Raw genomic sequence first — 15,316 nt, 5'->3', positions numbered from 1 at the left:
AAAGACTATCATCCCCTCCAGCTGGAGACAGAAGAGGGGAGGTGGCATCACCAGAATGTCCAGAGAAAACCACCCGGCAAGGACTGGAGCCATACTGCATTTCACGTGGAAGCTAAGACCACAGAAGGGGCTGACGTGTAGCAGCTGGAGCCACAGAAGAGATCTAGCTGCTGCTAGAGACACCATCTAAGGCACAGTGTGGGAAAACAAATAACCCCAGAATTCTCCTGCACCCCTTCCCCTGCCATTTCCTCCTGGTATCTCTCATTGCCCAAAGTCAACCAGAAACCCGAAGACCCAGGAGACCAGGAAACACAGCCTGCCCGAGTCCTCCTACTGAGTCAATATCTGTTAAGTAGTTAAGTATTCCCTATTCTATGCCTCTAAAATAACATTCTGTTGAAGCCCATTATCCCATTACACAAATTATTTGACTTGCTTTCCTTGGTAATGAGTGTATATGCTCAGTCATTGGGTTGCATCCAGTTCTTTGTGGCCCCATGGACTGTACCCTGCCAGTCTCCTGTGTTCATGGAATTTTCCAGGCAAGAATACTGGAGTGTGTCACCATTTCCTATGCTAGGGGATCTTCCCAACCTAGGGATCAAACCCACACCTCTTGTGTCTCCTTCATTGGTAGGCAGATTCTTTACCTCTAGTACCACCTGGGAAGCCCTTTCTTGGTGAACTCAAAAGAACTGGAAAAACTCATCTTTGTCTAACTTACCTTTGAACACAGTATCTAGCACAGTGCCTGGGATTTAGCATGTTTGGTAAGTGAACTTCAAGAGGTAAACTACTGTGTGTATGTGTGTGTGGGCTTAGTCATGACTGCCTCTTTGCAACACTTCAGACTATAGCCTGCCAGGCTCCTCTGTCCATGGAATTTTTCAGGCAAGAATACTGGAATGGATTGCTATTTTCCTCCTCCAGGGGATCTTCCCAATCCATGGATTGAACACATGCCTCCTGTGTCTCCTGCAATGCAGACGGATTCTTCATCCACTGGGCCATCGGGGAAGCCCTACACCACTGTACCTTTTGTTAAAGTTCCTGTGAGTAAATCCGACAAGTTTGCTCATAGTATGTCTAAGGATATTTAAAGTAGAAATTATGAACAAGGTGATATCATTCAAAAATGAAAGATTCAGAAAAAAATCTCAACATCCAAACTAAAATTCAAAGTATATTTTATAATAGGGACAGAAGGTGATAAGAAAAAAACAAATTCATCTCTGGTCACACTAGACTTCTTACAGTTCCCCAAAAGTACCAAGCCATCTGAAACTTTGCTTCCACTCTGTCCTTTTTTTGTTTGTTTTGTTTTGTTTTTTTAAGCTATCTTTTCCTCTCATTTCTGCTTCTTCTCATATTTCAGCACTGAGGTAGGAGTGGGGGTGCGGAGTGAGAAGGAAAAATGATTGGTTCTGTTGGAAGGATTATGAATAGCCTTCTAGCACACAGGTCAGCCCTGAAAAGAACCACTGTCTACTAGTCCCTATTCTCCTCTGGGCAGTGCGCTCACCAGCCATCCTTTAAAAAGCCAAAAAGGAGAAGACTAGAGAGCGCCTGACAAACATTCCAGATCACACAATCTTCTCCAAGACGTGCCTCCTACAGCTTTCTTGAGGTGTGTGTGGAAAGGAGTAGGAGGATGTATAAAAAGTTTTTACAACACTGGAAAATTAGTTCAATGGGGTAATAGAGGCTTTTTCTTCTCTCTTCCAGATTCCTGTGTGCCCAAGTATAGTCTCTAGTCCATATCCATTCTATACATACTAGCTAGCTTTCTTTCTCAAAATTCTTATCACATGTGATATATTTGATATTTGTCTTCTTCTACAAGAATGTCAACTCCCTAAGAACAAGGGCATGGTCTGTTTTGTTGACCTTGCAAAGATGTGCTCAATAACTATTGTTAAATAAGTACATTACAGAATACTGTAGTATGGCTTCTAGGATAAACTTTCTTTTTTGGAAATTGCAAAAATACCTATTCATTCTGATCTGTCAACTGCCTGCTTATCTAGTCTCGATTTCTTACCTAAGATTCAACATCCTACATGTTCTTTCCCACTGCTCTTTTCTACAATATTGCTTTGTCCATTCAGGGCCCTTATTGCTGTTTGTACAAAGTCATTAATTTTTGTATGTGCAGATGGTTACACTTAAAGATAGAAATAAGTTGAGTTCTATGAACACATCAATATGCTTTGAAATATTCTGGCTGCCTGCTTTCCTGGCTGACCATGAGCAGCTTATATCCCTGGCTAAATCCTACTGCACTCTCATTGTTCAGAGTTCTCATTGTGCAAGTTTGTGCTTTCTGCTAAAGACACCATTTGCTGCCTGGTACTTTCTCTCTGAGCTTCTTGGTAAAAGAGGATTATGTAGAATTTCTCTATTACCCTCTTCTGCCCACCCCCTGACATGGCAGAACTTGGAGCTATGACATTTCCTTATAACAGAACATCCCTCCAAATACTCTAACAAAGACAGGAGTCTAGCTTAAATATTCCACACAATTTCACCAAATCTTTTATAGATTATGAAAGCATGCCATATAAAATTATTTTTAATATTTTGATATAAACAAACCTATATAGAACTTACACTTATTTAATAGCAAAATTTGTGACTCTATAATACAGATCTTCATTGTGTTCAAAATTGTCTACAAACATTTACAAAATGGGGCATTTTTAAGCCATAAGTTTAATTTAACTCACTTTTATAATACAAAAAATGACTTTCAAAAAATAAAGTATATATAAATGAAATTGAATCCTTATATTATGTGAGGGACTGTCTCACACTACTGAATACTAAAAAAGGTTATCAGAGTCAAACACTAAAAACAGAAAAGAAAAAATTAAATGTATTGAAAGAGTTAAATAGTTCAAGCAGTGTTAAATGAACATTCCATTAAGAACATCCACCTCTAAAAGTGAATTCATTTTTGGCCCTTTAATTGCACCTCATTCACTCTACGCATGAACAACCTTTGTTGTTCAGTCGCTAAGTCATGTCTGACTCTGCAACCCCATGGACAGCAGCACGCCAATCTCCACTAATCTCCTGTAGTTGGCTCAAATTCACATCCATTGAGTTGCTAATGCTATCTAACCATCTCATCTTATGCTACCCTCTTCTCCTTTTGCCTTCAATCTAAACAACTAAGCACTTTTCCCTTGTGACCTGTCTTTGTGGAAAAAAAAAAAAAAACCTCCCCAAAAGTCTTCTTCACACAGTCTAGAAAACACATGTCATCCAGCTAAAGCACTGGCTGCTGAAACGTACAAGTGACTTTTGCTATGAGTCCTGTCTTCTCTCAAAACACTAGTCTTGAGGAAGAAATGTCTGTTCCTCTGGCAAAGGCCTGTGTGTGGATCATGCTGCCAACATGACTGGGAGAGGACTGTGCAGTTGTGACTAGAGCAGAGGAGGCGCTCACATGTGGTGTTACCCCCGGGCTTCTGTTAGGCATGGTCTTTTTCACCTCCAAGTTAACCAGTTTTATTTCAATCTGGGAGATGGCAGACAGGAAGCAGGACCCCTAAATGTTTCATTTTTGTTGAGGTTGATGGCAGAAGCATCTGGCTGTCAGGGTCATCAGAGAAAGTTCAGTTCAGTTGCGCAGTCATGTCCTACTCTTTGCGACACCATGGACTGCAGCATGCCAGGCTTCCCTGTCCATCCCTAACTCCTGGAGCTTGCTTAAACTCATGTCTATGGAATTGGTGATGCCATCCAACCATCTCATCCTCTGTTTTCCCCTTTTCTGACTGCCTTCAATCTTTCCCAGCATCAGGGTCTTAACTAAGGAGTCAGTTCTTCACATCAGGTGGCCAGAGTATTAGAGCTTCAGCTTCAGCATCAGTCCTTCTAATGAATATTCAGGACTGATTTCCTTTCTAATCGAAACCCCATACCCACCAGAGATGCTCAGATGGCTCAAACAAAACCTTGTGCACACTAGGACCCAGAGACCCCACAGAGACTGAGCCAGACCTGACTTTGAGCATTTGAGTGTCTCCTGTGGAGGCATGAGTCAGCAGTGGCCTGCCACGGAGACAGGGGCTCTGGCTGCAGCAGACCTGGGAGGCTCGCCTTGTGACATACATCCTCCTAGAGGAGATCACCATTAGCCCTACCATACAGCCAGCAAGCAGATGACTCACAGACCAGAAAACATTTATACCAAAGAATTTCTCGCATTGTTATGAAAGTTCTAGGGCCCACAGCAGATTTCCCAACCTGGGGATCCCGCAAAGGAACTGAGAACCCCCAGGGAATTTGACTTTGGATGCCAGTGGGATTTGATTACAAACCTTCCACAGGACTGGGGAAACAGACTCTTGGAGAGCACACCAGGACCTTGTGCACACCAGGATCCAGGAGAAAAGAGCAGTGACCCCACAACAGACTGAACCAGACTTGCCTGTGAGTGTCCAGGAGTCTCTGGTGGAGGCGTGAGTTGACAGTGGACTGCCGCGGGGTCAGGGGCACTGAGCACAACAGTGCTAGTGTAAGTCCTTCTGAAGGAGGTCACCGTCACAGCTATTACCCCTACCGTAGTTTAGCCTCAGGCCAAACAACAGGAAGGGAACCATCAGCAGAAAATTGGGTTAAAGATTTACTGAGCATGGTCCCATCCATCATAATGAGACCCAGGTTTCCCCCCAGCCAGTCCCTCCCATCAGGGATCTTCCACAAGCCTCTTGTCCTTATCCATCAGAGGGCAGACAGAATGAAAACCACAGGCACAGAAAACTAACCAAACTGGTCACATGGGTCACAGCCTTGTCTAACTCAAGGAAACTATGAGCCATGCAATGTAGGGCCACCCAAGACAGACGGGTCATGGTGGAGAGTTCTGACAAAATGTGGCCCACTGAAGAAGGGAATGGCAAACCACTTCAGTATTCTTGCCTTGAAAACCCCATGAACAGTATGAAAAGACAAAAAGATATCAGAAAAAAAGTTAACTCAGTCCTTTCACACCTAGCTTGAGTGTGTGTGCCCAGGCCCTAAGACAGGAAGCATGGGACTTCGTTACTGAACTCCTCAGTGTGCCTGGAATATCTTTCCTTAGAGAGACAGTCTCCAAATCTGACTATCTCTCCTGGGGATTCTGGGAGGTACTTAGTGCCCAGTAAGAAATTTCATCTCTGCCTGATCCAACAGGAATGGGCTCTATTGAAGCAGAGGCTCCCTCATGGTATACTCAGCTTCTCAACTTTCTTTTTCTTAGTATCCCCCTCTTTCCCACTTCATAAACTACTACCTTCCCATTCAATTAGGTTCAAAAGCATACAAATTTGCTATAACAGTCTCTGTTCTACAAAAACAATAAAGGAAAAGAAATCTTTCTCTTGATCTCAAGCCTATCCCAGCTAACATGCCTTCTGTTCCCTCCTCTGAGTATAATTCTTGAAAGAACCACCTTCACTTCTGAATGTATTTTCAGCCCACTCTCACCTGGCTGCCAACTCTGCGCATCACTGGCACTGCTCTGTGCAAGGCTGCTTATGGTTTGGTGTTGTCAGTGAAAGGCCCTGACATTCAGCTTCTCAAAACTGGATCCAGTTAGATCTTTTTTTTTTTCTTGAAATTCTCTGCTCTCTGGGCTTCTGTGACCACATTCTCCTGATTTCATGCATCTTGTCTTCTTGTCCCCTCATCCTAAATGGCCTCCATCCATTCACATGGCATTAAATCCCACTTTTACATTGACAATGCCCAGATTCCCATATTCAGATCTCAAATACAATAGCCTAGGCAAGGCAAAACTTGTATCTAAAATAGATACTTGACTTTTCTCAGGTTATGAGTTAGCTATCAAAACATACTTAGACCAAGTCATTCCTCTGCTTAAAATCACCCATTTAATACAGGGTAAAGTTCAAACTGGAGAAGGCAATGGCACCCTACTCCAGTACTCGTGCCTGGAAAATCCCATGGGCATTGGAGCCTGGTGGGTTGCAGTCCAACCCAGCACCTGCCTCTCTTTTGGGTTCACCTGTGCTCCTCCATATCAGCATTCCCCAACCACAGCAAGTTCTTTTCAGCTTTCTGGGCATATCAGGATTTTTCATATTAAGGGTCGGTGAAAAAGTTCATTCAGGTTTTTCCATAACATCCTATGAAAAATCCAAACCAACTTTCTGGCCAGCCCAATACTTGCAACCTTTACACAGGCTGTGGGTGTGCCAAGATATACGTTCCCTCCTGCTCTTTGAAGGACTTCTTCCTTCTTGGCCAAATGGAAACATCAATTCTTCAAAGAGGTCATCCTTGATCGCATAAGATATTGTTTCATTGGAAGCACACCAAACAACTCACTTCCACTGCTTTGGTGAAAATGAAAAGTGAAAGTTACTCAGTTGTATCCAACTCTTTGCAACCCCATGGACTATACAGTCCATGGAATTTTCCAGTCCAGAATACTAGAGTAGGTAGCCTTTCCCTTCTCCATGGGATCTTCCCAACCTAGGGATCAAACCGAGGTCTCCCACATTGCAGGAGGGTTCTTTACCAGCTGAGCTACCAGGTAAGCCCTACTGCTTTGGTACACAGCTTGTTTGGGAATTGAAGACTATTCCTTACTAAACATAGCCCCAAAGTTAATAAATATCTTTTTTTGTACCTGGCCATTTCTTTCTCTCTCTTTCCTGGTCTTTTTCTCCCCTCTTTACCTAGACTGTCCTGCTTATCAAAATCTGTTCTCAGAGCAAACACGTATACTCAGTGTTATGGTTTATTTCTTTCCTTTAAAAAAATGTTTAGAGCTTTTTCTCCAATTGTGTTTATCAAACATGCCCTCCCATATAAGAGGAGCAGTAGGGAGGAGTACTGTTTAACCCCCAGGCCCTTCCTACCACCAAGGAAAGCACCCTATTAGGATTTCTCTTACTTCCCTTCCCATTGTGCCACATTGTGACATAAAATGTCACATAAATGTCTAGACATAAAATGTCTAGATTTCTGTAAAGTAAGTCATATCATTTTCACCACGTTACCACAGTTTTCTGAAGCATTCAATGGAAATTATTCTCGAGCATACTTTCTAAATCCATCCATGAGGCAAGAAGTTAGTGAATGTGCAAAAACATTATCTGCTCACAAATATGAGAACCAACCCTGCCCACACTCACCTCCAGAGTACAGTGTAACATGTGAGGGGCATCTCACATTAGAAGCAGAAAAGCAGTTTGTACAAACCAAGCTAGGCACTAAGGCAAGAACAATATATCACTAGTGACCCAGAGAGTTTTCATTGATCTGACATTATGAATTTTTTCCTTTTTGTCAGACAAGGAACCATCAAAAAGTAGTAGGCAACAATGAAGGTAAAGTTTGATTATAATTTCATTAAATTCTAAAACCAATAATATTACTTTAAGTCTGAGTATCCAAGCAATAACCCAATATCATAAATCAATATGGAAAGGATTTAATTTATATAAACTGAAGCAATAACCAACTTTTCAAACACATGAATACCAGCTGCCTGTTCTTAGTATAGCGATACCTGAATGATTCCCATTATCCTTAAAATGTGAATTTTATACATTGCCAACAAAACAGCAAACAATATTTATTCAAATCTATAAAACGTCACTGTGAATGAATTCTTTCATATTACACCTTATTCCTGCCCCTGACAAGTGATTTGCACTACCAGTTAGTACAAAGCAACAATTCTCCTGAGACAGCAGTGCACTGGAATTGCATTCTGCAATAGCTTTAATTAAGCCATCAGAATCTACTTCAGGGCTACTTATATGCTATTTCTTGAGACCAGCTTTGCAGAGAAAAATCCCATTTACTAGTAAAATGATTCTTTTGCTTAAAGAATGAGAAATTTTGTTTCAAAAGAGACACACTGGAAAATCAGAGTCCAGTAATGGGCTTGGCCACTTGCCTACCCAGTTGTTGTGAAGAAATTTCTTCCCTGCTTGCTCTCTGCTGCTCCCCAGCTCCCCCCACCCCACCTACCTCCTGAAGGAGCCCACGTAAGGCCAGCTTCCTACACCATGCAGCCACACAGCTATGATGGCGGCAGCCTGCCACAGAGGACTGCACACAGTAGGCACCAAGTCTTATGGCTTCTGCTACCGAATTATAGTAAACACTAGAGTCACACAGTGAGCAGCAGAGAGACAATTTTAGAGATGTCATTCCAACCAGAGCCATGTCAAAGCTGTTGGATTCCAGGACGCTTGCAGTGAAATTGGTTGTCCTCTAAGTGGTTCCTTCTAAAAACGTAATTGGTTTGTTCTGGGTTCAGAAAGGCACGGGAGGGAGAACACGATTTCCATCCCCTACTGCTGCCACAGACTCCAGTACAAGGCCAGTAAAACAATAGAGTCGTCGTCTTTTATCTCAGTGCCAGATAGATTTTCTCTCCTTGGCTTCCAGACAGAATTCACTTATTATAATTATCTTCTGAGCTGGCAGTGGCCAGTATCTAAAACTTTACATGAGTTCCAGTGAAAACCTATGGAGTTGCCGCCCACGGCAGGCTAGAGGGGGGCTGGCCCTCCCCTCCCTGCTGCCAAGCCATTTCACTCACACAGAGGCAAGTACACATGCGACACATAAGCACAGTGGGAAAGGAATCGCGTTGGAAACCAGTATACTGCAAAGCACATGTGAAATTTCCCTTTGGCATGAAACCTAAGTTGACACATTAAACCTGAAGAAAGAATTGTATAGTAAGTCAATACGGTGTGATGAACCTGGGTCGTTACCCACAAGTGTTATTGGCAACATACGATTTAATTATTGTAAATTATTAACTATATGAAATTCATGGAAACTTAAATATTTATATTGAGAACCCTCTCACCATCTATAGTACCATCTGTAACAATTTGTTGCTTCCAGTAACATTTTCCCTCCTTCTGCCTAAATAGATTCATATTTCCTTCTTCCTTACTCTTTGATTTAAATCTTGAAGTAGTATTTAATTGTATGCTCAGATGTATTGAAAACAATATTGTTTTGAACATAATTTTTATAACAATAATTTTATAAGAAAAATAATACGGGAGAGCCTTGAATTCACTTATATATACAATTTTTGTGTTCAGGACATTAAAATTGAGCAAGTTTCACATATTTCTTTCAAAATGTGGAGTCTCTCTGTGTATAAAGTGCCTTCATGAACTGTGGAAACCCAGACTTTAAATGGTTTTGTCTTCATTTAAATTTTACCCACATACATTGTTTTAAATTAAACAGGAAAATGTCTGTAAGGTCATGCATACTCCTCACAAAGTGATAATTTTATTAAACTACATCTTTTAATTGTCAAAGGTCATGCAACTAGTAACTGGAGGATCCTGAGCCCAAAGTATCTCTTAGCTATAATCAATAATGTTTTCTTTCCCCAAAGTGTCCTGAATTAGCAGTGGTTCATCATTTTTCACATACATTAAGAAAGGCAAACCTTAATTTAAATCTCTCCCCTGACACACACTGTCTTCTGGATTTTCTAACTGATGAGACAGTAGCTGAAATGGATGTCAGGATGTCTATGCTACGCAACAAAGGATAAGGAAATGGAGGCAACAGAGAAATCATCACAGCGGCGTGCAGAGGGAAGAACACTCCAGTCTTGAGATGGTTATAAAGGCAGGTTATATACCTGTCACCTGCAACACACTGCAACCCACCTGTGCTGGCCAGGAAGTAGCAGAAGAGCCACTTAAGGGAGCTGTGGTCAAACAGGGCAGCCAGTGCCCCGCAGGAGTTACCCGAGGAGCCTGGAAGAGAATCTGGCTTTCCTCTGCCAGTGAAAGAAAGGAAGTTAGCTAAGAGAAAGAGGCTTACTAATAAGCTGGAAAACCCGATGGATCTTGTGGTTGCCACAAAGGGATGCCAAGGAAGAGGCAGCTAATGGTCCCTGTGAATAGGGAATGGGAGGGAATCCATTGACTTCCCTGTGGATGCCAGCTATGGAGAACTGGCTATACTCCAGGCCCAAATATATCAATGTTCACATTAGAGATACAATATGCACAAAATCCAGGGACCAGATAGTTTTGTAATATAAAGGTGGCATCAGGGAGGCTAATTTCAGGAAGGAGGACAGAGAAAATTCTGAACTGATAGAATATACCAGTAACATACTTTTTAATTTTTGTGGCCATCAGGCAAAATAGAGAATAAAGTTGTGATAGATGAATACATTTGCAAGAAGTACCCCTCAGTACATGAAATTTTGTAACAGGTACACAAGGGGGAAAGCAGTTAATTTCCTTTAAAAAAAAAAATGAAAGAACATTTTCTCCTTTGAATTTTAAGTTGGAAGCATTTCATCTTGAATGTGAAGAATGACAATGCTTATTCTTAAAGGAACCATAACTCAGAATTTTGTAAAACATACTATTTCCACATGCCTTCACTTAAATCATAATTTTTCACTCTGAGGAAATAGCCAGGTTTCTAACTTTCTCCTATAGACCAATTTTTAAGCAGTGCCTCATTTCAGTGCTTAGACCTCTAAATCACATGAAAACTTTCTTGTTTGTCAAGCTTCCCATGAAGATCAACGTTCTCCTGTTGGCATGTGAAAGCAGGAAGGAATATGCCCCCCAATACTGCAACATGTCTCCCTCAGCCTTCAGTTCAGTTCAGTCACTCAGTCGCGTCCACCTCTTTGCGACTCTGTGGACTGTAGCACACCAGGCTTCCCTGTCCATCGCTAACTCCCAGCTTACTCAAACTCTTGTCCATCAAGTCAGTGATGCCATCCAACCATCTCATCCTCTATCATCCCCTTCTCCTCCTGCCTTCAATCTTTCCAAGCATCAGGGTCTTTTCCAATGAGTTAGTTGTTTGCATCAGGTAGCCAAAGTATCAGCCTTACATACTAATATTTTAAAATAAATAAATATATTTTTTAAGTGAAGATGGAAGTTTGGAGAAATAGAACTCATCCATAGATAATAAAGTACAAAATATGACAGTGACACATAAGTCATGATTCTTTATTTTTTCCTGCCAAAGTGTAAACCCTATAGATATTTTCAAGAGAAAACAAAAATTGGCATCAACCCATGATTGCCATCTCGTGGAGAGTTCCAGCACTACTACTGTGTTAGGATTTCTGTCCCTCAGGTATTTTAATAAAAATGCCTCCAGAGACTCCTCAGGCACTTCTTCCATTATTTAATAATCTTTGCTGCAAATAAGCTCTGCCTCCTAGCTGACCTAAATCCCCAGGGTTATCTCCTGTAGATGCACTGGAGAGCTGCCGCCGTTGATTGAGCTGTAATGTTTTACATACTTAGTCAAGTTATTAAATCATGCCTGTGACTTGACTTTTCCAGGTTAAAAAGTTCCACGTTAGTTGACATTTCCACCAAATTCCTATGTTCCGTCTCTTATTAGGTTTTCAAACTTCTGAAAACTTGGTCTATGTGTTGTGGGTTTGGGTCACTTCTGTATTTCCTCACTCACTCTACATGCATGTTTTAAAGCAGTTTAAAGTGGGGGCAGGACTGGGGCTCAGAGTTTACAGGTGTAATCACTTCTGAAGGAACACTCAGAATCCCAGGAGAGCCATTAAACTCCAGCACCTCAGATCGTCTACGAGGAACCACGTCACTATGCCAATGCTTCAGAAGTGTGTGCATGCACACAGCACACAAAATGGACCAAATCACTCCACTCTACGTGCATGACAAAAATTGATAATTTCCCCTTTCACTTGAACTGATTGGTTCAGTTCAGTCGTATCTGACTCTTTGCGACCCCATGGGCTGCAGCACGCCAGGCTTCCCTGTCCATCACCCGCTCCTGGAGCTTACTCAAACTCATGTCCATTGAGTGGGTGATGCCGTCCAACCATCTCATCCTCTGTTGTCCACTTCTCCTACTGCCTTCAATCTTTCGCAGCATCAGGGTCTTTTCCAATGAATCGGTTCTTCGCATCAGGTGGCCAAAGTATTGGAGTTTCAGCTTCATCATCAGTCCTTCCAATGAATATTCAGGACTGATCTACTTTAGGATGGACTGGTTGGATCTCCTTGCAGTCCAAGGGACTCCCAAGAGTTTACTCCAACACCGCAGTTCCAAAGCATCAATTCTTCAGCACTCAGCTTTCTTTATAGTCCAACTCTCACATTCATACATGACTACTGGAAAAACCATAGCTTTGACTAGACAGACCTTTGTCCAACACATTGTATAATCTTGAGTTTGTCTTATGACCAGAGTTGTTAAAGAGTTTATTACATTAAAAAGTTTATTACATCAGCAGTCCCCAATCTCCAGGCCTCAGACCTGGAGCTCCTGTCAGATCTGCAGTGACATTATATTAAAGTGCACAATAAATGAAATGAGCTTGAATCATCCCAAAACCACCCCTATCTCAGTCCATGGAAAAATTGTCTTCCACAAAACTGGTCCCTGCTGCCAAAAAGGTTGGAGATCATGGTATGATTAATACATCCTCCACAGTCAGCCAGAGAAACCTATCAGCTACACTTTAAAATTAAATATGACTATTTTTCACCAGTCCTTACTACCCAAAACTAAGTTCAAACCAACATCATCTCTTGCTCAGACAGTTACAGTAGCCTTCTAGCTGATACCCCTGGTTCTACCCCTACCTTCCTGCAGTGTGCACTCAACACAGAAGCCAGAGTGATTCTGCTCACACACAGGGCAAATCACAGCATCCCGTCCCTTCCTCACAATGCTCTCATGACTCCTGCCACTTAGAATAAATGCCGGAGTCTTTGCTATGACCAGCATGGCACTCAGAAAGCAGCCGCCACACCATCTACCTCATCCCCTCCACTCTTTCCTGAATTCACTCTGGCCAAATATACCAGCCTCCCGGCTACTCCTCACACTCTCAAACCTACTCCCAGCTCAGGGCTTTTCCTCTTACTGTTCCCACTCCAGGAAATACTCTTTGCCCCCAGTAGTAGCCACATGGCTCACTCCCTCAAGACCTTCAAGTCTTTTCTCAAAATGTTACCTTCTCAGGAAGGCCTTCCCTTCCATTTAATATCTTCCTTTCTTGTTTTGTTTTACTCCTTAGCATTTCATAATTTACTAGCAAATGTTTTGCTTGTTTTTCTTGTTTATTGTCTGTGCTGGTTTTGAATTGTTAGCAAAGCAAATTACCACAAACTTAATAACTTAAAAACAACAGAAATTTATCTTACAGTTCTGTAGTCCAGTGGGCCTCTTTGCTCCAGGTCTTGTGAGGCTGAAATCAAAGTGTTAGCTGACTGGGCTCTTAGCAAGAGACTCTAGAATTTGCTTCCAAATTCATTAAAGTTACTTGCAGAATTCAGTTCAATGTGGTTGTGAGACTGAAGCCCCCATCTCTTTTTTTGACTGTCAGCCTCAGCTTCCAAAAGCTGTCTGCATTCTTAGTCCTCTTCCTCACACTGAAAGGCTCAGGCAGAAGATCTAGTCCTTATCCTGCTTTGAATCTCTTTACCCTTTGGCCTCATCCCTCCTTAGGTCTTCTTCCAAGTCTCTTTTCACTCCAGCTGAAGGAAATTCTCTGATTCTCAAGGCTCGAGTGATTAGATAGGGCCCAGCTGGGTTATCTGGGAAAATAATCGGGAAACTCTCCCTATTTTAAGGCCTTTACCCTTAATTAAGGGCCTTCCCTTAATTAGTGGTAAAGAATCCATTTGCCAATGCAGGAGAAGTGGGTGCAATCCTTGGGTTGGAAAGATCCCCTGGAGAAGGAAATGGCAACCCACTCCAGTATTCTTACCTGGGAAATCCCATGGACAGAGGAGCCTGGTGGGCTACAATCCACTGGGTCGTGTAAAGGTCAGATACAACTGAGCAATTAAAACAACAACAACAGCTGTTAATTACAATGGCAGAGTCCCTCCACAGCAGTATCTAAATTAGAGTTTGATTGCATTAGGTGATGGGAATCTTGGGGAACCATCTTTAAAATTCTTCCTACCACATACTCAGACTACCTCTGTGTAATATAAATCATATGAGAGCAGGAATGTTTGAGTTTTGTGCAGTGCTGTATCTCCAGCATTTAAAAACAGTGCCTGGGACAAAAGAGACTGACAAAAAAAATAATAAATGTTGGACAAATGTATCTGGTCCCAGGGATCTTAAAATGAAAATATGAATTCTACAAAGTGATCTATGTAAAACATGCAATGTACTTTTTTTTTTCTGACAAGTGGGCCCATCAGTCAGTCAGTTCAGTCGCTCAGTCATGTCCGACTTTCTGCAACCCCATGAATCACAGCACGCCAGGCCTCCCTGTCCATCACCAACTCCCGGAGTTCACTCAGACTCACGTCCATCGAGTCAGTGATGCCATCCAGCCATCTTATCCTCTGTCGTCCCCTTCTCCTCCTGCCCCCAATCCCTCCCAGCATCAGAGTCTTTTCCAATGAGTCAACTCTTCGCATGAGGTGGCCAAAGTACTGGAGTTTCAGCTTCAGCATCATTCCTTCCAAAGAAATCCCAGGGCTGATCTCCTTCAGAATGGACTAGTTGCATCTCCTTGCAGTCCAAGGGACTCTCAAGAGTCTTCTCAAACACCACAGTTCAAAAGCATCAATTCTTCAGCACTCAGCCTTCAACTCTTCAGCACTCAACTCTCACATCCATACATGACCACAGGAAAAACCATAGCCTTGACTAGATGGACCTTTGTTGGCAAAGTAATATCTCTGCTTTTCAATATGTTATCTAGGTTGGTCATAACTTTCCTTCCAAGGAGTAAGCGTCTTTTAATTTCATAGCTGCAGTCACCATCTGCAGTGATTTTGGAGCCCCAAAAAATAAAGTCTGACACTGTTTCCACTGTTTCTCCATCTATTTCCCATGACGTGATGGGGCCGGATGCCATGATCTTCGTTTTCTGAATGTTGAGCTTTAAGCCAACTTTTTCACTCTCCTCTTTCACTCTCATCAAGAGGCTTTTGAGTTCCTCTTCATTTTCTGCCATAAGGGTGGTGTCATCTGCATATCTGAGGTTATTGATATTTCTCCTGGCAATCTTGATTGCAGCTTGTGTTTCTTCCAGTCCAGTTTTTCTCATGATGTACTCTGCATAGAAGTTAAATAAGCAGGGTGACAATATATAGCCTTGACGTACTCCTTTTCCTATTTGGAACCAGTCTATTGTTCCATGTCCAGTTCTAACTGTTGCTTCCTGACCTGCATATAGGTTTCTCAAGAGGCAGGTCAGGTGGTCTGGTATTCCCATCTCTTTCAGAATTTTCCACAGTTTATTGTGATCCACACAGTCAAAGGCTTTGACATAGTCAATAAAGCAGAAATAGATGTTTTTCTG

At 42.1% G+C, this 15,316-nt stretch overlaps 1 protein-coding gene across 1 annotated transcript in view; it reads right to left on the bottom strand.

Annotated features, from left to right (window-relative positions):
• LOC147365924 (uncharacterized) overlaps positions 1 to 14,638 on the bottom strand; it is an 851,918-nt gene extending 837,280 nt beyond the window's left edge. Inside the window, exon 1 of the mRNA XM_086317574.1 lies at positions 13,191 to 14,638. The gene's annotated coding sequence lies outside the window, so the exon portion shown is untranslated. The remainder of the gene's footprint in view (positions 1 to 13,190) is intronic.
• Positions 14,639 to 15,316: the final 678 nt, after the last annotated feature.

This window comes from Bos grunniens, chromosome 9, assembly GCF_055505025.1.
Source record: "Bos grunniens cultivar Pamir isolate PY7600 chromosome 9, Bosgru_T2T1.0, whole genome shotgun sequence".
In the NCBI taxonomy this organism is placed as follows: Eukaryota; Metazoa; Chordata; class Mammalia; order Artiodactyla; family Bovidae; genus Bos; species Bos grunniens.
This window is presented reverse-complemented; position numbering and strand designations above follow the sequence as displayed.